The 24,904-nt window shown below is 43.5% G+C and overlaps 12 non-coding genes across 12 annotated transcripts; all 12 read right to left on the reverse strand.

The window, feature by feature from the left end:
* Positions 1 to 391: 391 nt before the first annotated feature.
* On the reverse strand, positions 392 to 480 carry trnal-uag (transfer RNA leucine (anticodon UAG)). The gene is given in 2 exon segments: positions 392 to 435; positions 443 to 480. It is a non-coding gene; the product is annotated as a tRNA-Leu (tRNA).
* Positions 481 to 14,649: 14,169 nt separating this feature from the next.
* Positions 14,650 to 14,731, reverse strand: trnal-aag (transfer RNA leucine (anticodon AAG)). The gene has a single exon. It is a non-coding gene; the product is annotated as a tRNA-Leu (tRNA).
* Positions 14,732 to 17,654: 2,923 nt separating this feature from the next.
* On the reverse strand, positions 17,655 to 17,736 carry trnal-uag (transfer RNA leucine (anticodon UAG)). Its single transcript has one exon. It is a non-coding gene; the product is annotated as a tRNA-Leu (tRNA).
* A 202-nt stretch (positions 17,737 to 17,938) lies between these two features.
* On the reverse strand, positions 17,939 to 18,020 carry trnal-aag (transfer RNA leucine (anticodon AAG)). Its single transcript has one exon. It is a non-coding gene; the product is annotated as a tRNA-Leu (tRNA).
* A 520-nt stretch (positions 18,021 to 18,540) lies between these two features.
* trnal-uag (transfer RNA leucine (anticodon UAG)) lies at positions 18,541 to 18,622 on the reverse strand. The gene has a single exon. It is a non-coding gene; the product is annotated as a tRNA-Leu (tRNA).
* An 807-nt stretch (positions 18,623 to 19,429) lies between these two features.
* Positions 19,430 to 19,511, reverse strand: trnal-uag (transfer RNA leucine (anticodon UAG)). The gene has a single exon. It is a non-coding gene; the product is annotated as a tRNA-Leu (tRNA).
* Positions 19,512 to 20,049: 538 nt separating this feature from the next.
* Positions 20,050 to 20,131, reverse strand: trnal-aag (transfer RNA leucine (anticodon AAG)). Its single transcript has one exon. It is a non-coding gene; the product is annotated as a tRNA-Leu (tRNA).
* A 785-nt stretch (positions 20,132 to 20,916) lies between these two features.
* trnal-uag (transfer RNA leucine (anticodon UAG)) lies at positions 20,917 to 20,998 on the reverse strand. The gene has a single exon. It is a non-coding gene; the product is annotated as a tRNA-Leu (tRNA).
* Positions 20,999 to 21,536: 538 nt separating this feature from the next.
* On the reverse strand, positions 21,537 to 21,618 carry trnal-aag (transfer RNA leucine (anticodon AAG)). The gene has a single exon. It is a non-coding gene; the product is annotated as a tRNA-Leu (tRNA).
* A 937-nt stretch (positions 21,619 to 22,555) lies between these two features.
* trnal-aag (transfer RNA leucine (anticodon AAG)) lies at positions 22,556 to 22,637 on the reverse strand. Its single transcript has one exon. It is a non-coding gene; the product is annotated as a tRNA-Leu (tRNA).
* A 937-nt stretch (positions 22,638 to 23,574) lies between these two features.
* On the reverse strand, positions 23,575 to 23,656 carry trnal-aag (transfer RNA leucine (anticodon AAG)). The gene has a single exon. It is a non-coding gene; the product is annotated as a tRNA-Leu (tRNA).
* A 948-nt stretch (positions 23,657 to 24,604) lies between these two features.
* On the reverse strand, positions 24,605 to 24,693 carry trnal-uag (transfer RNA leucine (anticodon UAG)). Its single transcript is given in 2 exon segments — positions 24,605 to 24,648; positions 24,656 to 24,693. It is a non-coding gene; the product is annotated as a tRNA-Leu (tRNA).
* Between the last annotated feature and the right edge of the window lie 211 nt (positions 24,694 to 24,904).

A 24,904-nucleotide genomic window follows, 5' to 3' on the forward strand; every position in this document is an offset into this window, starting at 1 on the left:
CCTCGACAGGTGGAAAGGCCTACTAAGTAGAGGGGGGATGCAGTTACACTCTTGGAGGCCCCCCTCCCTGCAGATTGCAATTCCATCTCTAATCAAACACAACTGAATTACCTAATCAAAGCATTTGGGCCATACTCCAAAATGGCAGCCAGATGTGTCGCAGTTAAACTCAAAATCAAGAGGTAGCAGTCAGTTTACCAAAAACTCTCAGTCCTGCCGATCGACTGTCCTGCTATACATTATTATTATATTATTAAAATTCATTTTGGAAGTGTCATTACAATAATTGCAAGTTATTGTTGTCTCTGATTCAAGAGGGTGCATATTTTCAGCTGCTTTTGCACCTTTTCAGAGCACACTTTAGGTGTCTGGCCCTCATTAAAACCTCTGCTGGCAGCGGTGGGATTCGAACCCACGCCCCCGAAGAGACTGGAGCCTGGGGCCTAAATCCAGCGCCTTAGACCCCTCGGCAACGCTACCCCGGCTTGGCTACTCCAAAATGGCAGCCAGATGTGTCTCAGTTAAACTCAAAATCAAGAGGTAGTGTTGGAGAATTCTGTTACCCCTCCTCTATCTGATGCTCAAGTCTGAATGCTGTAATGCTGAGCAAAAGTAGGCCATAGGGCAATGTAGAGTTGGAAAAGTACCTAAAAACCCATGTAATGCAAAGATGACGTTGGTGCAAGGTACAGGAAAGTACTAAAAAACATATATGATGTAATTTTTTAAAAAACTATACATGTGATACTCCGCCACCAATAGAAATAAGGCCTCGGAGCATGTGATCTTAATGGTGGCGTGATACCAAGGAGGAGCAATGTGTAAGAGATAACGGTACAAACACTAATTGGACACTGGCGATAAGAAAGATGTATAAAATCTATGTTTCAACCACTGTAAGATCAGAGGATTCAGCTGACCATCTCACTTTGTTGAATTGCTCAATAAAGTTCTTCTTCTGAGACCTGGAACTTCGACTCTGAAAACTTTTTGAAGACTAACTCCTACTAGACTCTGAAAAACTACTGATCAGGACCAGAGACCAGCAATTAGCCACGACATAATTGGCGAGCCAGCCAGGAGCAGGCTTGGGGTCAGGAGATCATCGTGGTGTTGACGCTGACGGTGGCATTCACAAAACAAAGGCCGGCCAAAAATCAGGTAAGCAGTTTTTGCTTATATTTTGTTTTGTGAATTGCCTCTGAGAAGCTGACACGCTTGATGATTGCTCTGCAATTATAAAACCCCACTGCAAAAGAACCTAAAAAACAACTGAGAGATAAAAGATAAGAAGGGAGTCTGATTTCCAGGTCCAAAGAAGCTGCTGTATGTGTGTTTGTCTCAAAAAGCAAGAAGTGCATAGCGTGGAGATTGCGCTCATGAAGTAAGAGTACACTGTCTAGTAAAAGAAGTGTTTAAAAGGCGCCAGGCAGTGTAGGAAGTACACTGACCACCTGTTTGTTTGTCTGTCTGTCTTTTGTGAAAGAGAATAGGGGGTATTAAAATGTGCACAAAGTAAGGAAGGTAAAGTATAGATAAAGAACAAAAACATTTAAAATCCTTATAATAATTATTAGCTAAAGTTTTTTACATAAAAAGGTAAGAAAAGTTAAAAGAATTGAGTTAAAGAATGTAAAAGTATACACCAGAAGACTAAAATATAGAGAGACGGAGGCTCTCCCGGGCATTCTGCCAAGAGGTGCATTAACTAGTCATTAATCAGTGATAGTGCTGGGAAGCAGAGGACAGTGGAACCAATTAGTGAGAAATAGCAGCAGAAGCAGAAAAAAGTCCAGAATAAAGAATAAATAGAAAAAAGAAGTATAAAAATGTATTAGAAATTAATGGATAAAATAAAACTAACAAGTAAAAATCAAGTGAAAAACTGTGCTTACCAAAAAAACAAAGAACACTCCAAAGAATTGGTTTGGTCCACTATTGGCCATTCGCCAGACTGCAAATACTGTGATCCAGATAGAGAAACCCAGCGTCTGTTGAAAGAGAATTAAGACTGAACATTGGGGCTTTCTACATACTTTTGATATTGAAGAAGGGATAGAAGTGTGTGAATAAAATTTTAAGCGCATGAATAGACGGATTGCAAATAAAGCAAAAAGATAAAGAGACGATAAACAGTCAGAAAAAGGTTTAAAGGAAAAAGTTTGAAGTCAAGGGAAAAACAAATGTGGGAGGGACTCAGTGAATACGGGAAAGAAAGGCATAGGAGAGCATTAGCTCACACCCTATGATATGACTGGTAAACAGCTCCCCCTGATGGAGGGCACTGTGAAGATCAAAGGCAACGTAACCCTCACAGATACGCAGGATGAGGAAGAAGAAAGAGAGGAGGAGGAAAGAGAAGACCACAGGAATACAGGTTATGACCACAAAATATTGGCAGATGCTGACATGTTTGAAGCATCATACCACTAAAAAGGGGCCATCAAGCCATGATGGAAGCCAAGGTAGCAGCTTGAATAGGAAACACCTTACTGAACGCAAGAACCCCACCCTGTCTAATCCATACCATTATGCAGCGAAAGCCCTGCAGAGTCTTGGGGAAAAACTGAACCAGGAAGTAGACACCAATCAGCTGTTCGAACAAGAATGTGATGAGCTGGAACAAGATATAAGGACAACAGAAGAACAAATCAATCACAGCTTTAAACGCTTACAGGAATCCCTGAAGAATGTCACGGGCTCAGAACAACACGAACCTCAAGAACACCAGAGACATCAGAACCGCCGAAAGCACAAGTCACGCTCACTCAGCCCAGCCAGACCTCGCAGGGAAGTCAAGAGTGTGACAGGGACCCTACTCCTTGAGGATATCTCGCCAGCTGCCCCACCAGCCACCCCATACAACCTAAGGGAACGGCACTAAAGAAACCAAGCATGTATAGGGGAGAAGAAGACTGGCATATGGAAAATCATAAGTTTTGCCCTATGATAAGTACATGCAAACAAGAGGAGGACCCACTGAAGGAAGAAACTGTGCAGTGCCCCATCCTAATTAAAGGTCAACAGGGACAGTATGTGCCGTGGGCGGGGCAGGATCTGGAAGGACTGATAGCCCACCTACTTGATTTACATGAAGGAGCTGGCAAGTGGATCAGATCGCTGGAAGAAGAGACAATGGGCAAGATTTTGGCCCTTGGAGATGTTAAGGCCCTGCTGGCTAAATGCATGGGAGGAGCTAGGACTAATGAGATCTTACAGGACGCAGGACTACATCAGGCGATTGATTCACCTAGAATGGACGCCAGACCACTGGACCAATGCAGACCAGCGATATGGCAAGTGCTGAGAAAATATTATCAGACCCAAATGGACCCAAAATCACTGAAAGGAGAGCCAATAGGAGACGGAGAAAACCCAATCACCTATGTCCAGAAACAAGCAAGGAAGTGGAAGCAAGAATTGGAGAGAGACCCCGAACATGACCCAGTAATAACAGCACTGTTCAGAACTGCCATTGTGGAAGCCATGCCTGCACCAGTGAAAGCCAAGTTAGAAGATGTGGTGGGACTGACCTCAAAGTCACCTAAATAATTTAGTGACCATGTGGCTCATGCAGTAGAACAACACAGAAAAAATGAGCAGAAGCTGAAAAACCAAGAAAGAGATCTTCAAAGAAAACTAACCCAGTTGCAGCTGGATGAATCAATCAACAAAAAGAAGAAACTGCAAGCTGCGGTGAAGGAGACAGACGACCCGACTGCCATGATGGCGGCTGTCAACATACCAAGTCAAGCTCCCCAGACTGTCCAGCAGGCACCAAACAACATGAATCAGAATGTGCCCGTCAACTCAGGAAACCCACAGCAACTGGCTGCACCAATTGTAATATACCTTCCTGAACATCAAGACAATAGAAATGGAACAATCCCAGGAAGAGGAAGAGGGAGACAATTTTACAACCAGCAAAGAAACCCTGACCAACCAAGCACCTGTTGGGGATGTAATCAGCCTGGACACACCAAGAGATTCTGCCCAGTTAACCTATGGCCCCAAGATGGGCCCCAGCTAAGACAGCCAGGGCGACAAGGAAATCAAAACCAGCAGTATCAGGTATCTGGCCCCGTCAACCCATGGCGTGGCCCGGACCAAGGATACTAGGGATGCCCAGAGAATCCTACGGGGAGGAGTCAGCTTCCAATGCTGTCATCAAATGCTGACCAAGAACCTATGCTGCGGGTTAAGATAGAGGACAAGATAACACCTATTATGCTTGATACAGGAGCAACATATACCTGCTTGAGCCCAACTTATGCCTCACACCTCCCCAGGTCTGGAAAATATGTAAAGACAGTAGGATTCTCGGGACTAACGCAGCTAATTCCAATGACAACTCATGTCAGCATAAAAGTCAAAGACTCTGAAATTAAAATTCCTGTGCTAGTATCAGACCAAACACCAGTCAATCTGTTGGGAAGAGATGCAATATGCAAGCTAAATTTACAGATATGGTGCACTCCCCAAGGGATATATATAGATAGTGCAGGTATAAAACAGATGATAGTAATGAGTGAAATGGATCAACAGGAACCACAAGCTAATGCATTTTGGATTGGGAATTTAGATGAGGGACTAAGACAAACACTGGATAGATAGGAAAAGTATATAAAAGAACAATTCCTGAAACCAACCTCACCAGAAACTGAATATCACTGTACAATGATATATGACCCCCTTAGGGATCCAGAACAGGAAAAAGAGTGGTTAGAGAAAACTGAGGGCCAGAAAGTGCATTTAAGATCACACCATATAATTATAGGACCAACAGGGGCAGCACTACAAATTGAAGACAGTGACTTCACCAGAACATGGTTTAGGGTTGATAATTCAGTCCCACATGTGACGTTGTGCGTCATTGAAGGATGTCGGGCAAAAGATCTAGGTCCAATGATGTTAAAAGCTAAGGAAAAACGGTGGGAAGCCACTGAGAACCCCTTTATTTTACAAACACCAGATTAAACACACCTAAAGATTCTATGTGTAACTAATATGATAGGTACCCCAAAACTGGTTGTGGAAACAGAACAACAACATGACTCAATCTCTAAAATGAAGGAATTAATGATAGAAATGGAAGAAAGGGTGCCCCTACAGTTATGGTCTAAGCATGACACAGATGTAGGACTAGTCAAGTCAGCGAACCCTGTGAGAATTGCTATTAAACCAGGAGTCCAGCTGCCTAGGAAACAGCAATACCCACTGAAACGCGAAGCAATAGAAGGCATAAGAAAAACAATTGAAGGGTTAATAGAGGCAGGAGTACTAATTGAGACCGCTAGCTATTGCAACACTCCAATTTTACCAGTAGAAAAAGGCAATAAATCTAAGTGGAGACTAGTGCATGACCTAAGGGCAGTGAATGAAGTAGTGGAAGACTGGCCAGCTGAGGTGCCAAACCCACATACGCTTTTGACAAATGTTCCACCTGCTGCTAACTATTTCACTGTGATTGATCTGTGCTCTGCATTTTTCAGCATTCCTCTAGCAGAAGAAAGCAGAAACCTTTTTTCCTTCACTTACCAAGGTAAACAATACACATACACGAGAATGCCCCAAGGATTTAAACACTCACCTCATGTGTTTAACCAAGTTTTAAAACTTGATCTAGAAGACTTAAGACTGGATAGTACATTAATACAGTATGTGGATGATTTGTTGATCTGTTCAACAACGCTGGAACAGTGCCATCAGGACTCCATTAAAGTATTAACCAAATTAGCAGAAGGTGGCCATAAAGCCACAAAAGAGAAATTGCAATACTGCTTGCCTCAAGTAGAGTATCTGGGTCGATTAATTGCACATCAAACAAAGGCAATATCACCCAGCCAATTGGAAGGAATTAGTAAAGCACCCCAACCGCAAACTGTGGGTCAAATGATGACATTTTTGGGAATGACTGGTTTTAGTGCTGATTGGATAGAAGATTATGCGATCAAAACAGCTCCATTGCGGACCATTATGAGACAGGCTGGTCACCAAAATCTTAGAGAACCATTGAAATGGGATCCTGATGCACTGATAGCATTCAGCTCACTCAAAAAAGAATTACAAACAGCCCCATTATTAACGATTCCAAATTATGACAGAACTTTCCATTTGTATGTAGCAGACAGAAAAGAGGGCTTTGCTTCTGCTGTCCTGATGTAGGAGACATGCAGTGGGCGGAAGAAGCAACCCATTGCCCACTATAGCACCAAATTGGACAGTGTAGCCCAAGGCTACCCACCATGTTATCAACAAGGTCTAGCTGCAGTATACTTTGCTTTTGAGAAAGCCTCTGCTGTTACTATGGGCTATCCAGTCATCATCTATACCCATCATAAGATTGCTGAGTTATTGGAACAGGGACGTTTTGTTTTGACACAGGCCAGATGTTTGGCGTACTCCACATTGTTGACTTATCCTGATATAACAATCAAAAGATGTACCACAACAAACCCAGCTAACTTTGTCCCAGTAGAGGGGGAAGGAACACCTCAGGAATGTGTTGCTGCCTCTCTAGCATTCACTCGTCTGAGACCAGATTTGGAATCAACACCAATTGTTGATGCAGACGTGGGCTACTTTGTAGATGGCTCATGCTTTAGAGATCACTCGGGTAATCATGCTGGTTTTGCTGTTGTACAACGAGATGGGGACAATTTTACTCCTGTGCTGACACAACGTTGTGAACAGCCTTGTTAAGCACAGTTGGCCGAACTAAAAGCCCTTACGGCAGCATGTCTGCTGGCCAAAAATAAAGCAGCCAACATTTATACGGATTCTGCATACGCCCATGGGGTATGCCATCTTTTCGGTGCAGTATGGAAACAAAGAGGATTCAAAAAGAGTGATGGAACCCCAATCCAACATGGGGACCAAATTACTGCATTGATTAATGCTATGATGTTTCCAGCCAAATTGGCCATCGTCAAATGCCAGGCTCACAAGAAAGGAAATGATTTTGTTATCAAAGGCAATAACGCCGCAGATAGCCAAGCAAAATTGGCTTCTGGGTGTCAATCTGCTGTAATGGCACCATCCGTTTTGATCCAGCCCCTCCCTACTATAGAAAGTATTGCCCAAATGCAGTCCAGAGCTACACCACCTGAAATACACTTATGGCAACAAAGGGGGGCGACTAGAGATGCTAATAATATCTGGAGGTCTCATGAAGGTTTTATGATAGCCCCCACCCCATTGCTTAATATTCTTATACCTGACGCCCACAGTTTTGACCACTGTGGAAGGGGGGAGATTATGAGAAAGATAAAAAGACAAGGATTCTGGTCCCCATACTTACAAACAAGGGTAGATGAATTTCTGAGTGAATGTGAAATTTGCGCACAGAACAATGTAAGAAAAGGAACAACAACTCCAATAGGCTCTATTCCTGTTCCAGAAGGACCCTTTAAGCATCTAGTAATGGATTATATGGACATGATAAAAGCAGTAATAGGAAAAAGGTACATGTTGGTCATTATAGACAGATTCAGTAGATGGGTGGAAGCAGAACCATCAGCAGAGCAAGGAGCACAGACAGTGATAAAATTTCTGACGAGAGAGGTCATACCAAGATTTGGTATCCCATCCCAGATCAGTTCAGACAATGGGTCTGCTTTTATTCAAAGAACGGTAAAGGCAGTAATACAACAGTTGAGGATCAAGCAGAGACTGGGGTGTGTCTACCATCCTGAGTCACAGGGACTCGTGGAACGGGTCAATGGGACTATTAAGGCCAAAATCAACAAAATTTGTGCGGACACTAAGCTTAATTGGGTAGATGCGTTGCCACTCGCACTGATGAGCTATCGAATGCAAACCAACAGGATCACTAATCTGACCCCCCATGAAATGTTGACTGGGAGACCAATGCCTGTGCCTCATTTGAGAGGACCTTATGACGGGCCACCGTTAGAACAGTTACAATTGGAATTAAGGACATATATGAGACAATTGACTGCTATACATGAAGCTATTCATTCACAGGAACAAAACAGGGGACCCAGAGAAGAGGAAGAAGTTCCCTGTCTGGTGGTACCTGGAGACCAGGTATACCTAAGAGTCTTTAGGAGAAGGTGGAATGAGCCACGAAGAGAAGGACCTTATACTGTAGTAAGAGCAACCCCCACAGCAGTACAGTTAGAGGGCAGCACAACCTGGTATCATTTGAATCATTGCACCCGAGTCCCAAGGCTGAGACCTAGAAGGCAAGAGGAGGAAATAGATAGTCAGGAAGGGAGTCAAGAGGAGATAGCTCAAGATGCCCCAGAAGAGCAGGGAACTGAAAGTGAAGATATTAACATTGATGAACCTCATTCTAGGGAGACTGAACACGCTGAGCCAAGGGATGAAATGCCGGAGCGGAATGATGGACAGCCTTCAGAGGACCTGGAGCCTGAAGGTGAGAGAGCTCCTAGTATTGGTCTTTCTGGTGATACACCTCATGCAGCAGCTTCCCCAGACACAATGCCTCCAGGCGAACAATCCCCTGGAGAAGGACCCTCTGCTGATGAACCATACAACTTTGTCACACTCAACCTCCAAGACATCGGCATCCCAGGAATCGACCTCCCAGAAAATGACTTCCCAGACATTGACCTCCCAGAAATTAATCCCCCAGACACTGAATTACCAGACCTCTCAAGCTTTGAGTGGGATAAGCCACCCTGACTCAACCAACACAAGGTAACAAAGCACGCAGACATAATGTAAAAAGATCCCTGCAGAAAGCTATGACTATTCATGAAGATTATACCCAAACTGAAGTTGATTTGGAAGTAGAACTACAAAAAGAAAAACTGTTGGATGATGACTATCATAATGAATGGTATAAATGGGCAGTGTATACTGTAAGACAGGTAAAACAAGGCACATGTGTATTATGCTCACCCTCACCTTTGAAGAAGTTAAGAATAGTACCAAACCAATATGACTACATGCAGTGTGCCAGATTTAATTCACAATATTGTAACAGAACTGGACATGTAATTCCATACTGTCCAGCTGAGTGCCTGGCCATGTTAGGGAACCACTATTATCAAAGATTTTATAACCAGGAGGGTTGGGGAAGTGCATGCAAGGAGCTTGACGTAAGAATAGATAAAGCCAATTAGGAGACCCCACAAAATTACATTCTGGATAAAACATTGGAGTATGAATGTTTTAACAAAACTATGGGCTATCGAAATGTAGGAACCTTTCAAGGTAAATGTGCTATAATTTGGCACCTGGATTATGAGATGTACAACGAGACGAACGTATATAAATCCTCTAGCTCAATATATGCCACAGCAACAATAAATAAAAACATGTCTGTAACAGGTGCTCATGAAAACTGCGAGAATGCTACCATATCCTTTCCCCTGATTGGACCACTTGAAAATCAAACTGAAGCAGTAGCTGATTTCTTTTGGCTATGTGGGGGTAAACGACTAAGAGCCACCCTAGTTGATTGGAAAGGACTCTGTGCCAGGGTGAGGCTAGCTCAAGGAATAGGAATTGTAAACTGGGATCTCAATGAGGAAGAAACGATAGAAAAGTTGAGTAGACATAAGCACAGAGCTAAGAGAGCTTATACCCCAGATCCCAATGTTAAAATTGATGCAATTGGACAGCCTAGAGGAATACCACATGAATTTAAGGCTAGGGATGAAATAAAGTCAGGGTTTGAATCATTTCTTCTATGGGTACCTGTTAATAAGAATACTGAATGTATAAATTACATATACTACAATCAGCAAAGATTTATTAATTATACGGATGATGCACTTGAGGCGCTAGGCCAACAATTAAAAGCCACCAGCAAAATGACATGGCAAAATAGGCAAGCCCTGAATTGGTTATTGGCAGATAAAGGAGGAGTATGTGTAATGTTTGGGACTGACTGCTGCACATTTATTCCTAATAACACAGCCCCCGATGGAACTTTCACTAGGGCTATGAAGAAATTTCTTTGTTTGGAGCCTGGGCAGAGTGGCTGATTAAGGTGGAGATAATAATAGTTGTGGTTGTTGTTGTTGCTCTTCTGCTGTTCTGTTGCGTTATACCTTTTCTCAGATCCATGTTGGCCACTGCAGCTGCTCAGTCAATGACCCGAGCCAAGCAGATGATCAATGTGTCAGAGACAGAGTTGACATTGGATGCAACTCAGGAGTCTATCCTATTGGACCAGGCCTGGATGAGTTAGATGAGTTCTAATGAAAAAAGGTAAAAGGACTGGGGGTACCTGTTAATTTTGTTATAAGGTTTTTGACTTTGTTTTTTGACAAGAGAGGGAGTTAGAAAACTCTGTCTTTCTTTTTGGGGGTAAAAATAGGAAGCTTGTTAGAACATGCATGGGTAGAGTAGGGAGTTAGTAAGATGGGCAGTTATGCATTTATTTTAAGGGCCCCCGTCCTGTATATCCTATACTTATAATCATGTTAAGATATGTTTTTATATAATCACACTGCTGTCACAAATTTTAATGCAAGACTGAAGGGAAATAGAAGGTTTAAAACAGAACATTACCCGTGGTATGAGGTGATGTAATTGTATGCAAAAGAAATGAGAGTGTTTTTGTTATTTTTAGATCACTTTATCCACCTTTTTACATATATGGGCATATTACAGTAACAAAACGTAGAAGCCTTGACATTGTGTGCATTTAGACTACTGGAACTGTTGTATATAAGATGTAAAAGAGGAATTATTTGCAAGCGCGGTCATCTACTGTTGTTTCAACAAAGGGCAGACTCAACTGGTGGTTTAAAAACCCGCTGTCTGCTCCAACACCAGATAGCGCCCTAGGCACTGCCAGGGCACCTCTGGCAACGGTGTAGCAACCCAGATAGCGCCACGGGCCACCAGGAAGCGGCTGCATGGTTCCTCTGGCATCGTGGGACAATTGTAACTTCGAGACTATACACTGTATGATGAATACACTGAATGTTTGAAGCTGCTTTGTCCATATAGAGAATGATGGTTTGACAGGAAGACGAGATCTTTTACTCCACTCCAGACAAATGGGGGTGGAGATGTTTGGTCTCACTCTTCCTCCAGGGTGTACCTCTGTGATAACAGGTCTATTGGTAGAATGACTGGATGGTCTAAATTGATCATATTGGTAGGATATGAAAGAGACCTGCTCATGGAGATACATCCTGGGAAAATTGAAGGTGGGACTGGAGTTAGTCCCAAAGCGGGGATGTGTTGGAGAATTCTGTTACCCCTCCTCTATCTGATGCTCAAGTCTGAATGCTGTAATGCTGAGCAACAGTAGGCCATAGGTAGGGTGACCAGACGTCCCGTTTTTCCCGGGACAGTCCCGTATTTCAACTCTAATTTTAGTGTCCCGACTTATTATGAAAAAATCATGTTTTGTCCCGTATTTCATCGTTAATATATATTTTAGGTTTTTTATTTTATTTTATTTTTTCCTGAGTGATAGCGCGAGTACTCTTCGAAATAGCCTAATAATAAAACTAACAAATCACCTCATATATTTTCCTCATAGAGAAAACATTTTTCCATCCAATAAGAGAAGGCAGAAGGACAATTCCATCCAATCACAATTCACTCAATCAACTTGCATTTAGTGAAGGCGGAATCCGACGTCACAGTTAAGTGTATACGAGACGAGAGCAAACGGATAAGCTTGACTCAGGTGCAAAGATGTCAAAGAAGCGTACATGTACATTTAATGAGGATCTTCAAAAAGAGTTTAAATTTCTCAAAAGAGAGTCACTATCAGAGGCAAGTAAATTAAGATGCGACATTTGCGGGGCTCGCTTTTCCATTGCTCACGGAGGCCGAGCCGACATTACGCAGCATATGCACACAAAAAAGCACATGGACGCTGCTAAAAGTAAGTGTGCTACTCCAAGTGTCAGCGAATTTTTTGTGAAGCAAAGTTGCGAATCTGATAAAGTGCATGCAAGTGAAGGACTTTTTGCATACCATTCTGTTATTCATGGCCATAGTTTTCGGTCAGCTGACTGCACTGCAAAATTGATCAAGAAATTGTATGATCCGAAATTTTCTTCTGCTCGCACTAAATCTGAGGCTATAATATGCAACGTTCTTGGTCCTTTGTCAGAGGAAGAAGTTCAGCATGATTTGGACAAGTGCTCCTGTGTCACATTAACTGTGGATGCATCCAACCACAAAGACATTAAATTGTTTCCTGTGCTTGTGCGATACTTCTAGCCACTAGAGGGTGTAAAGGTCAAGATAATTGAATTTTCATCTCTGCCAGGTGAGACATCTGATTTGCAAACTGCCTACATTTCCCATGTCATTGAAAAACATGGCCTTGATCAGAAAATAGTTGCACTTTGTGCTGATAACACTAACACAAACTTTGGTGGTGTTAAAAGAGCTGGTAATGGCAATATCTGGAGAAAGCTGCAAATGCAGCTAGGAAGGGATATTCTGGGCATTGGCTGTAATGCACACATCATCCACAATACCCTGCAAACAGCAGTGGATTGCTTACCAATTGATTTGGAGTGTTTTGCTGTGAAGGTATACAAATACTTTCATATCTATACAGTGCGCGTAAGGGAGCTCAAGGAGTTTTGTGACTTTGTACAGCTGGACTATCAAAAATTACTGCAGCATGGTAGCACACGTTTCCTCTCTCTTGGTCCAGCTCTTGAATGAATTCTGCACCTTTTTGATGGTCTACGTGCATACTTTCTTTCTCAAGAAAAGTGGCCAAAGTTTCTAAAAGACACATTCAGCAGCCCTTGCACAAAACTTTGGCATGGATTTGCACTTAAGCAAACTGCAGCTTTCCATCGTGCACTGGCGACAGTAGAGCAAGAAAATATATCTGCCACAGAAGTGGCTTTGCACATTTATGATCTGAGAAATGTCTTGCAGGCCAGGCTGGAGGAATCATTCATTCCCTCTGACATCAAAACAGTTAGACACCCTTGTTGAAGCTGGTGACATAAAAGCTGATGATTTTTATTGTGCAGTGAGAAGCTTTTACTCAGCATCAGTGGATTACCTTGACAATTGGAGCTGCTCACTGGAGAATACAAGAGAACTAGAGTGGGTCCTACTGAGAAGTGTTCCAGAATGGAGAGACATTCAGAGCAGCCTCAGCAAGTTCTACTCAAGAATACCTGCTCTCACATCAGTTGACGAAACCATGCTCTTTGATGAGTGGGCCTGTGCTAAAAACATTGTCACTTGTCACATCACTGAGTGGAACAAAAACAAGGTGGCTGTGTCTGATAGATGGACAGACGTGTTTAGTGAGATGGGGAGCAAGTCACTCAACTTTGGAGTCTTATCTTTGGCTGTGGAGTTTGTTTTATGCCTGCCTGGTACATATGCACCTGTGGAGCGTGTGTTCTCGTTAATGAATGCATCATGGACGGATGAAAAATCTCGACTGAGTGTAACAACAAAGAAGGCAATGCTTTTCGTACGAATTAATTTCGGACTGGACTGCTCCGCATTTTATGATAAACTCTTAAAAGACAAGCGCACGCTGGCAAAAATTGGTTCCAGTGAAAAATACAAAACAGCAACAGTGAATGATGCTGTTGAACCATCTTGTTCCCACTGATCTGCAATTTTATGTAAGTCTACATTTATTTTTTTACATAGCTAACAATATTATTAAGTGTAAATACTTGTATGTGTGCAGTAGGTGTTGTGGGTCTATGGGTTCTGTGTCTGTCCCGTATTCCACTCTGAGAAATCTGGTCACCCTAGCCATAGGGCAATGTAGAGTTGGAAAAGTACCTTTAATGCATAGATGACGTTGGTGCAAGGTACAGGAAAGTACTAAAAAACATATATGATGTAATATTTTTTTAAAAACTATACATGTGATACTCCGCCACCAATAGAAATAAGGCCTCGGAGCATGTGATCTTAATGGTGGCGTGATACCAAGGAGGAGCAATGTGTAAGAGATAACGGTACAAACACTAATTGGACACTGGCGATAAGAAAGATGTGTAAAATCTATGTTTCAACCACTGTAAGATCAGATGATTCAGCTGACCATCTCACTTTGTTGAATTGCTCAATAAAGTTCTTCTTCTGAGACCTGGAACTTCGACTCTGAAAACTTTTTGAAGACTAACTCCTACTAGACTTTGAAAAACTACTGATCAGGACCAGAGACCAGCAATTAGCCACGACAGTAGCTGTCAGTTCACCAAAAACTCTCAGTCCTGCCGATCGACTGTCCTGCACAGAGCAGGATTGGGCACCCCTGTGTGCTATACATTATTATTATATTTAAATTCATTTTGGAAGTGTCATTATAATAATTGCAAGTTATTGTTGTCTCTGATTCAAGAGGATGCATATTTTCAGCTGCTTTTGCACCTTTTCAGAGCACACTTTAGGTGTCTGGCCCTCATTAAAACCTCTGCTGGCAGCAGTGGGATTCGAACCCACGCCCCCGAAGAGACTGGAGCCTAAATCCAGCGCCTTAGACGCCTCGGCCAAGCTTGTTTGGCCACTCTAGTGGGCCATTCTCTGGCCATTAAATTTCAGAAATAGAGAAATTGTTGGGTGTGGACCTTCATCGTCAGGCTCTGAAGCCCGCCGAGTTCGGCCAAGGAAAGCAAAAACGGCTGAGTTTTGAAGAGAAGTGTCACTTCTCCAGTCTTTTCACAGGTGCCTTCTAAAATGCAGACTTAGCAGCGGTGGGATTTGAACCCACGCCCCCAAAGAGACTGGAGCCTTAATCCAGCGCCTTAGACCGCTCGGCCACGCTACCTTGTAATAATGCTTTCCGTGGGCCATTTTCGCCAATTTTTTCTTTTAGTGTCTCACTTCTCCATAGTTAAATCAGTTGAAATTCTTCATGCCTTGAAGGAGCTCCTCGACAGGTGGAAATGCCTACTAAGTAGAGGGGGGACGCAGTTACACTCTTGGAGGCCCCCCTCCCTGCAGATTGCAATTCCATCTCTAATCAAACACAACTGAATTACCTAATCAAAGCCTAATCGAATTACCTAATCAAAGCTCGGCCACGCTACCTTGTGAGAATGCCTTCCGTGGGCCATTTTCGCCAATTTTTTCTTTTTGTGTCTCACTTCTCCATAGTTAAATCAGTTGAAGTTCTTCATGCCTTGAAGGAGCTCCTCGACAGGTGGAAATGCCTACTAAGTAGAGGGGGGACGCAGTTACACTCTTGCAGTGTTAATTTCGTTGACGAAAATAACGACGAAAATTATTCGTCAACGACATTTTTTCACAGACGAAAACGAGACGATAACTAAATAAAACCTAGTTTTGAATGACAAAGACTATGACGAAAATCTATTGACATTTTCGTCAACGAATAAAAACTAGACGAAAATGTTAGATAGTGACGATTTGGGAAGCGATCCGTCAGATGTCCTGCGTGTGTGGTAGATGCGCACATTTGTAGGCTACTGTAACGTGATCTACCCCGCGGTCATAAAACGTTAAAAAATGTGAACGTCTGGGAGAATGAGTAGAGCAGACATATAGATCTCTGAATAAGAGTGACGATGCAAAAAAGAGCTCTATTCGGTGCGGTTTTCTTTGCGCACACACCTAACCCGAAGCGTGCAGTCATGCACAATACACCTACAGCGCGCGAGTAGGCTACTGAATTGAGCTCTCTTTCGTGTCTGAGTGGAGAAATACACAACAGTATGTCTAAATGTCCTTTTTGGAGAGTATTCATGTAAACTATGCTGGTTATGTCTTAAACTGTGAGGGTGCTTCTCAATATCCCTCCTCACCTCCTCGCTCCTCTGTCCTCCATCCTATGACCCGGAAACCAATCAAGCACAGCCATCTAGAAGGACATTTCAATTCTCTAATTGCACCGCGAGGAGTCGAGGATCGAGAAGTGATGAGGCTTTCGGAGGAGTTATGAGCGAGGATACACAGGTGTATCCTATGCGGAAGTGTTTTATTGACTAAATGTGACGCACGTATACATTCTCCTCCCCCTTCACATCGGTCACAATCTTTTTAATTTATTTAATTTATAATTTATAATTTACCTTTGCAGTTTATATAAACCACACATATCACATATTTCAACAGGGTATCTTGCTTTATTATTATTCATTATGAATTTCTTAAATAAACAAACTTCAACAACATAAGGGCAGATCCTTTGAGCGCTGCTGATGACGCTGTGAAATGACGCTCGAGTGATCAAGTATTCCAATGTATAAAAAAAGCTTTCATTTCGATTCCTCCGTCCTCATTTTCTTTCCTTGCGTCCTTCCCTCACAACCTACAGGGGAGGAGATGAGGAGCTAGGAAAGGAAGCGAGGAAAGGAAACGAGGATGCATAAATAAGAAATGAGAAGCACCCTGAGTGTGTCGGATGTGCATCAGTGCAATTGTATCCGCATGTCATTGGACATGATCCGACGTCTTAAAGTGACAGTGGCAATAAACCTAATGCGGTCCGTGTCCTTAATTTTGATCAAGCAACAAAAGAAAAAGAGAAAAGCATTCACTGTTTGTTAATAGCTTTAATAAGGATTAATTATATTTAATTCATACAAATAAATGTCTGCTTGAAAGAATAAAGAATGATGTGTAAGTAGTTATAAGGAATGAATATATCATTCATTGTAAAGAAGACTGTGTTGTACTTTAGGAAAAGTGGTTTTATTTTCATTTTAAGATATTTTTTAAGTAACAGCAGTTAAATCTGTATCTGTATTGCATGTTCAAACTTAAAAATCATTCATATTAATAGGTTAATAGATGTTTTCTCCGGGAGTATATGGGTTTGGAAATTTTAGAGAAATTCTAAATTAATGCATTACAATTGAACTAAACCCATTATATTTTAGGCGACTAAATCTACTGTAGATTTAGTCGACTAAAATGTTATTGTATTTCGTCGACTAAAACTAGACTAAAACTAGACCAATTCAGATGACTAAAATATGACTAAAACTAAATGGCATTTTAGTCAAAAGACTAAGACTAAAACTAAATCAAAATTTGCTGACAAAATTAACACTGCACTCTTGGAGGCCCCCCTCCCTGCAGATTGCAATTTCATCTCTAATCAAACACAACGGAATTACCTAATCAAAGCCTAATCGAATTACCTAATCAAAGCTCGGCCACGCTACCTTGTGAGAATGCCTTCCGTGGGCCATTTTCGCCATTTTTTTCTTTTTGTGTCACACTTCTCCATAGTTAAATCAGTTGAAATTCTTCATGCCTTGAAGGAGCTCCTCGACAGGTGGAAATGCCTACTAAGTAGAGGGGGGACGCAGTTACACTCTTGGAGGCCCCCCTCCCTGCAGATTAAAATTCCATCTCTAATCAAACACAACTGAATTACCTGATCAAAGCCTTTGGGCCATACTCCAAAATGGCAGCCAGATGTGTCGCAGTTAAACTCAAAATCAAGAGGTAGCTGTCAGTTCACCAAAAACTCTCAATGAGTCAAATTTGCAAACTCCATTGACAAGGGGTGCCCAGTCCTGCCGATGGACTGTCCTGCACAAAGCAGGATTGGGGACCCCTGTGTGCTATACATTATTATTATATTTAAATTCATTTTGGAAGTGTCATTATAAGAATTGCAAGTTATTGTTGTCTCTGATTCAAGAGGGTGCATATTTTCAGCTGCTTTAGCACCTTTTCAGAGGACACTCTAGGTGTCTGGCCCTCATTAAAACCTCTGCTGGCAGCGGTGGGATTCGAACCCACGCCCCCAAAGAGACTGGAGCCTAAATCCAGCGCCTTGGACCACTCGGCCACGCTACCCCGGCTTGGCTACTCTAGTGGCCATTTTCTGGCCATTAAATTTCAGAAATAGAGAAATTGTTGGGTGTGGACCTTCATCGTCAGGCTTTGAAGCCCGCCGAGTTAGGCCAAGGAAAGCAAAAACGGCTGAGTTTTGAAGAGACTGGGAGCAAGCAGTGTCACTTCTCCAGTCTTTTCACAATTGCCCTCTAAAATGCAGACTTGGCAGCGGTGGGATTTGAACCCACGCCCCCGAAGAGACTGGAGCCTTAATCCAGCGCCTTAGACCGCTCGGCCACGCTACCTTGTGAGAATGCCTTCCGTGGGCCATTTTCGCCAATTTTTTCTTTTAGTGTCTCACTTCTCCATAGTTAAATCAGTTGAAATTCTTCATGCCTTGAAGGAGCTCCTCGAAAGGTGGAAAGGCCTACTAAGTAGAGGGGGGATGCAGTTACACTCTTGGAGGCATCCCTCCCTGCTGATTGCAATTCCATCTCTAATCAAACACAACTGAATTACCTAATCAAAGCATTTGGGCCATACTCCAAAATGGCAGCCAGATGTGTCGCAGTTAAACTCAAAATCAAGAGGTAGCTGTCAGTTCACCAAAAACTCTCAGTCCTGCCGATCGACTGTCCTGCACAGAGCAGGATTGGGCACCCCTGTGTGCTATACATTATTATTATATTTAAATTCATTTTGGAAGTGTCATTATAATAATTGCAAGTTATTGTTGTCTCTGATTTTAGAGGGTGCATATTTTCAGCTGCTTTTGCACCTTTTCAGAGCACACTTTAGGTGTCTGGCCCTCATTAAAACCTCTGCTGGCAGCAGTGGGATTTGAACCCACGCCCCCGAAGAGACTGGAGCCTAAATCCAGCGCCTTAGACCCCTCGGCCATGCTACCCCGGCGTGGTTACTCTAGTGGGCCATTTTCTGCCCATTAAATTTCAGAAATAGAGAAATTGTTGGGTGTGGACCTTCATCGTCAGGCTCTGAAGCCCGCCGAGTTCGGCCAAGGAAAGCAAAAACGGCTGAGTTTTGAAGAGACTGGGAGCAAGCAGTGTCACTTCTCCAGTCTTTTCACAATTGCCTTCTAAAATGAACACTTGGCAGCGGTGGGATTTGAACTCACGTCCCCGAAGAGACTGGAGCCTTAATTCAGCGCCTTAGAGCGCTCGGCCACGCTACCTTGTGAGAATGCCTTCTGTGGGCCATTTTCGCCAATTTTTTCTTTTTGTGTCTCACTTCTCCATAGTTAAATCAGTTGAAGTTCTTCATGCCTTGAAGGAACTCCTCGACAGTTGGAAATGCCTACTAAGTACAGGGGGGATGCAGTTACACTCTTGGAGGCAACCCTCCCTGCTGATTGCAATTCCATCTCTAATCAAACACAACTGAATTACCTAATCAAAGCATTTCGGGCCATACTCCAAAATGGCAGCCAGATGTGTCTCAGTTAAACTCAAAATCAAGAGGTAGCAGTCAGTTCACCAAAAACTCTCAGTCCTGCCGATCGACTGTCCTGCACAGAGCAGGATTGGACACCCTTGTGTGCTATACATTATTATTATATTTAAAATTCATTTTTGAAGTGTCATTATAATAATTGCAAGTTATTGATGTCTCTGATTTTAGAGGGTGCATATTTTCAGCTGCGTTTGCACCTTTTCAGAGCACACTTTAGGTGTCTGGCCCTCATTAAAACCTCTGCTGGCAGCAGTGGGATTCGAACCCACGCCCCCGAAGAGACTGGAGCCTAAATCCAGCGCCTTAGACCCCTCGGCCACGCTACCTTGTGAGAATGCCTTCCGTGGGCCATTTTCGCCAATTTTTTCTTTTAGTGTCTCACTTCTCCATAGTTAAATCAGTTGAAATTCTTCATGCCTTGAAGGAGCTCCTCGAAAGGTGGAAAGGCCTACTAAGTAGAGGGGGGATGCAGTTACACTCTTGGAGGCATCCCTCCCTGCTGATTGCAATTCCATCTCTAATCAAACACAACTGAATTACCTAATCAAAGCATTTGGGCCATACTCCAAAATGGCAGCCAGATGTGTAACAGACTTGAACCCACGCCCCCGAAGAGACTGGAGCCTAAATCCAGCGCCTTAGACCCCTCGGCCATGCTACCCCTGCTTGGTTACCCTAGTGGGCCATTTTCTGCCCATTAAATTTCAGAAATAGAGAAATTGTTGGGTGTGGACCTTCATCGTCAGGCTCTGAAGCCCGCCGAGTTCGGCCAAGGAAAGCAAAAACGGCTGAGTTTTGAAGAGACTGGGATTAAGCAGTGTCACTTCTCCAGTCTTTTCACAGGTGCCTTCTAAAATGCAGACTTGGCAGCGGTGGGATTTGAACCCACGCCCCCGAAGAGACTGGAGCCTTAATCCAGCGCCTTAGACCGCTCGGCCACGCTACCTTGTAAGAATGCTTTCCGTGGGCCATTTTCGCCAATTTTTTCTTTTAGTGTCTCACTTCTCCATAGTTAAATCAGTTGAAATTCTTCATGCTTTGAAGGAGCTCCTCGACAGGTGGAAATGCCTACTAAGTAGAGGGGGGACGCAGTTACACTCTTGGAGGCCCCCCTCCCTGCAGATTGCAATTCCATCTCTAATCAAACACAACTGAATTACCTAATCAAAGCCTAATCGAATTACCTAATCAAAGCTCGGCCACGCTACCTTGTGAGAATGCCTTCCGTGGGCCATTTTCGCCAATTTTTTCTTTTTGTGTCTCACTTCTCCATAGTTAAATCAGTTGAAGTTCTTCATGCCTTGAAGGAGCTCCTCGACAGTTGGAAATGCCTACTAAGTACAGGGGGGATGCAGTTACACTCTTGGAGGCAACCCTCCCTGCTGATTGCAATTCCATCTCTAATCAAACACAACTGAATTACCTAATCAAAGCATTTTGGGCCATACTCCAAAATGGCAGCCAGATGTGTCTCAGTTAAACTCAAAATCAAGAGGTAGCTGTCAGTTCACCAAAAACTCTCAGTCCTGCCGATCGACTGTCCTGCACAGAGCAGGATTGGACACCCTTGTGTGCTATACATTATTATTATATTTAAAATTCATTTTTGAAGTGTCATTATAATAATTGCAAGTTATTGTTGTCTCTGATTTTAGAGGGTGCATATTTTCAGCTGCGTTTGCACCTTTTCAGAGCACACTTTAGGTGTCTGGCCCTCATTAAAACCTCTGCTGGCAGCGGTGGGATTCGAACCCACGCCCCCGAAGAGACTGGAGCCTAAATCCAGCGCCTTAGACCCCTCGGCCACGCTACCTTGTGAGAATGCCTTCCGTGGGCCATTTTCGCCAATTTTTTCTTTTAGTGTCTCACTTCTCCATAGTTAAATCAGTTGAAATTCTTCATGCCTTGAAGGAGCTCCTCGAAAGGTGGAAAGGCCTACTAAGTAGAGGGGGGATGCAGTTACACTCTTGGAGGCATCCCTCCCTGCTGATTGCAATTCCATCTCTAATCAAACACAACTGAATTACCTAATCAAAGCATTTGGGCCATACTCCAAAATGGCAGCCAGATGTGTAACAGACTTGAACCCACGCCCCCGAAGAGACTGGAGCCTAAATCCAGCGCCTTAGACCCCTCGGCCATGCTACCCCTGCTTGGTTACCCTAGTGGGCCATTTTCTGCCCATTAAATTTCAGAAATAGAGAAATTGTTGGGTGTGGACCTTCATCGTCAGGCTCTGAAGCCCGCCGAGTTCGGCCAAGGAAAGCAAAAACGGCTGAGTTTTGAAGAGACTGGGAGCAAGCAGTGTCACTTCTCCAGTCTTTTCACAGGTGCCTTCTAAAATGCAGACTTGGCAGCGGTGGGATTTGAACCCACGCCCCCGAAGAGACTGGAGCCTTAATCCAGCGCCTTAGACCGCTCGGCCACGCTACCTTGTAAGAATGCTTTCCGTGGGCCATTTTCGCCAATTTTTTCTTTTAGTGTCTCACTTCTCCATAGTTAAATCAGTTGAAATTCTTCAGGCTTTGAAGGAGCTCCTCGACAGGTGGAAATGCCTACTAAGTAGAGGGGGGACGCAGTTACACTCTTGGAGGCCCCCCTCCCTGCTTTTTATTTTTATGGACTACCTAGAGGTAGCTGTCAGTTCACCAAAAACTCTCAGTCCTGCCGATCGACTGTCCTGCACAGAGCAGGATTGGGCACCCCTGTGTGCTATACATTATTATTATATTTAAATTAATTTTGTTTTTTTAAATTCATTTTTGTTTTTTTACACTCTTGGAGGCCCCCCTCCCTGCAAGTTATTGTTGTCTCTGATTCAAGAGGGTGCATATTTTCAGCTGCTTTTGCACCTTTTCAGAGGACACTTTAGGTGTCTGGCCCTCATTAATGAGAATGCCTTCCGTGGGCCATTTTCGCCAATTTTTTCTTTTAGTTTCTCACTTCTCCATTGTTAAATCAGTTGAAATTCTTCATGCTTACACTCTTGGAGGCATCCCTCCCTGCTGATTGCAATTCCATCTCTAATCAAACACAACTGAATTACCTAATCAAAGCATTTGGGCCATACTCCAAAATGGCAGCCAGATGTGTAACAGACTTGAACCCACGCCCCCGAAGAGACTGGAGCCTAAATCCAGCGCCTTAGACCCCTCGGCCATGCTACCCCTGCTTGGTTACCCTAGTGGGCCATTTTCTGCCCATTAAATTTCAGAAATAGAGAAATTGTTGGGTGTGGACCTTCATCGTCAGGCTCTGAAGCCCGCCGAGTTCGGCCAAGGAAAGCAAAAACGGCTGAGTTTTGAAGAGACTGGGAGCAAGCAGTGTCACTTCTCCAGTCTTTTCACAGGTGCCTTCTAAAATGCAGACTTGGCAGCGGTGGGATTTGAACCCACGCCCCCGAAGAGACTGGAGCCTTAATCCAGCGCCTTAGACCGCTCGGCCACGCTACCTTGTAAGAATGCTTTCCGTGGGCCATTTTCGCCAATTTTTTCTTTTAGTGTCTCACTTCTCCATAGTTAAATCAGTTGAAATTCTTCAGGCTTTGAAGGAGCTCCTCGACAGGTGGAAATGCCTACTAAGTAGAGGGGGGACGCAGTTACACTCTTGGAGGCCCCCCTCCCTGCTTTTTATTTTTATGGACTACCTAGAGGTAGCTGTCAGTTCACCAAAAACTCTCAGTCCTGCCGATCGACTGTCCTGCACAGAGCAGGATTGGGCACCCCTGTGTGCTATACATTATTATTATATTTAAATTAATTTTGTTTTTTTAAATTCATTTTTGTTTTTTTACACTCTTGGAGGCCCCCCTCCCTGCAAGTTATTGTTGTCTCTGATTCAAGAGGGTGCATATTTTCAGCTGCTTTTGCACCTTTTCAGAGGACACTTTAGGTGTCTGGCCCTCATTAATGAGAATGCCTTCCGTGGGCCATTTTCGCCAATTTTTTCTTTTAGTTTCTCACTTCTCCATTGTTAAATCAGTTGAAATTCTTCATGCTTACACTCTTGGAGGCATCCCTCCCTGCTGATTGCAATTCCATCTCTAATCAAACACAACTGAATTACCTAATCAAAGCATTTGGGCCATACTCCAAAATGGCAGCCAGATGTGTAACAGACTTGAACCCACGCCCCCGAAGAGACTGGAGCCTAAATCCAGCGCCTTAGACCCCTCGGCCATGCTACCCCTGCTTGGTTACCCTAGTGGGCCATTTTCTGCCCATTAAATTTCAGAAATAGAGAAATTGTTGGGTGTGGACCTTCATCGTCAGGCTCTGAAGCCCGCCGAGTTCGGCCAAGGAAAGCAAAAACGGCTGAGTTTTGAAGAGACTGGGAGCAAGCAGTGTCACTTCTCCAGTCTTTTCACAGGTGCCTTCTAAAATGCAGACTTGGCAGCGGTGGGATTTGAACCCACGCCCCCGAAGAGACTGGAGCCTTAATCCAGCGCCTTAGACCGCTCGGCCACGCTACCTTGTAAGAATGCTTTCCGTGGGCCATTTTCGCCAATTTTTTCTTTTAGTGTCTCACTTCTCCATAGTTAAATCAGTTGAAATTCTTCAGGCTTTGAAGGAGCTCCTTGACAGGTGGAAATGCCTACTAAGTAGAGGGGGGACGCAGTTACACTCTTGGAGGCCCCCCTCCCTGCTTTTTATTTTTATGGACTACCTAGAGGTAGCTGTCAGTTCACCAAAAACTCTCAGTCCTGCCGATCGACTGTCCTGCACAGAGCAGGATTGGGCACCCCTGTGTGCTATACATTATTATTATATTTAAATTAATTTTGTTTTTTTAAATTCATTTTTGTTTTTTTACACTCTTGGAGGCCCCCCTCCCTGCAAGTTATTGTTGTCTCTGATTCAAGAGGGTGCATATTTTCAGCTGCTTTTGCACCTTTTCAGAGGACACTTTAGGTGTCTGGCCCTCATTAATGAGAATGCCTTCCGTGGGCCATTTTCGCCAATTTTTTCTTTTAGTGTCTCACTTCTCCATAGTTAAATCAGTTGAAATTCTTCATGCTTTGAAGGAGCTCCTCGACAGGTGGAAAGGCCTACTAAGTAGAGGGGGGATGCAGTTACACTCTTGGAGGCCCCCCTCCCTGCAGATTGCAATTCCATCTCTAATCAAACACAACTGAATTACCCAATCAAAGCATTTGGGTCATACTCCAAAATGGCAGCCAGATGTGTCGCAGTTAAACTCAAAATCAAGAGGTAGCAGTCAGTTCACCAAAAACTCTCAGTCCTGCCGATCGACTGTCCTGCTATACATTATTATTATATTATTAAAATTCATTTTGGAAGTGTCATTATAATAATTGCAAGTTATTGTTGTCTCTGATTCAAGAGGGTGCATATTTTCAGCTGCTTTTGCACCTTTTCAGAGCACACTTTAGGTGTCTGGCCCTCATTAAAATCTCTGCTGGCAGCGGTGGGATTCGAACCCACGCCCCCGAAGAGACTGGAGCCTGGGGCCTAAATCCAGCGCCTTAGACCCCTCGGCAACGCTACCCCGGCTTGGCTACTCCAAAATGGCAGCCAGATGTGTCTCAGTTAAACTCAAAATCAAGAGGTAGTGTTGGAGAATTCTGTTACCCCTCCTCTATCTGATGCTCAAGTCTGAATGCTGTAATGCTGAGCAAAAGTAGGCCATAGGGCAATGTAGAGTTGGAAAAGTACCTAAAAACCCATGTAATGCATAGATGACGTTGGTGCAAGGTACA

The sequence above is a fragment of the Siphateles boraxobius genome, unplaced genomic scaffold (genome assembly GCF_051911475.1).
Source record: "Siphateles boraxobius isolate OS27281-9 unplaced genomic scaffold, OSU_SipBor_1 12, whole genome shotgun sequence".
Lineage (NCBI taxonomy): Eukaryota > Metazoa > Chordata > Actinopteri > Cypriniformes > Leuciscidae > Siphateles > Siphateles boraxobius.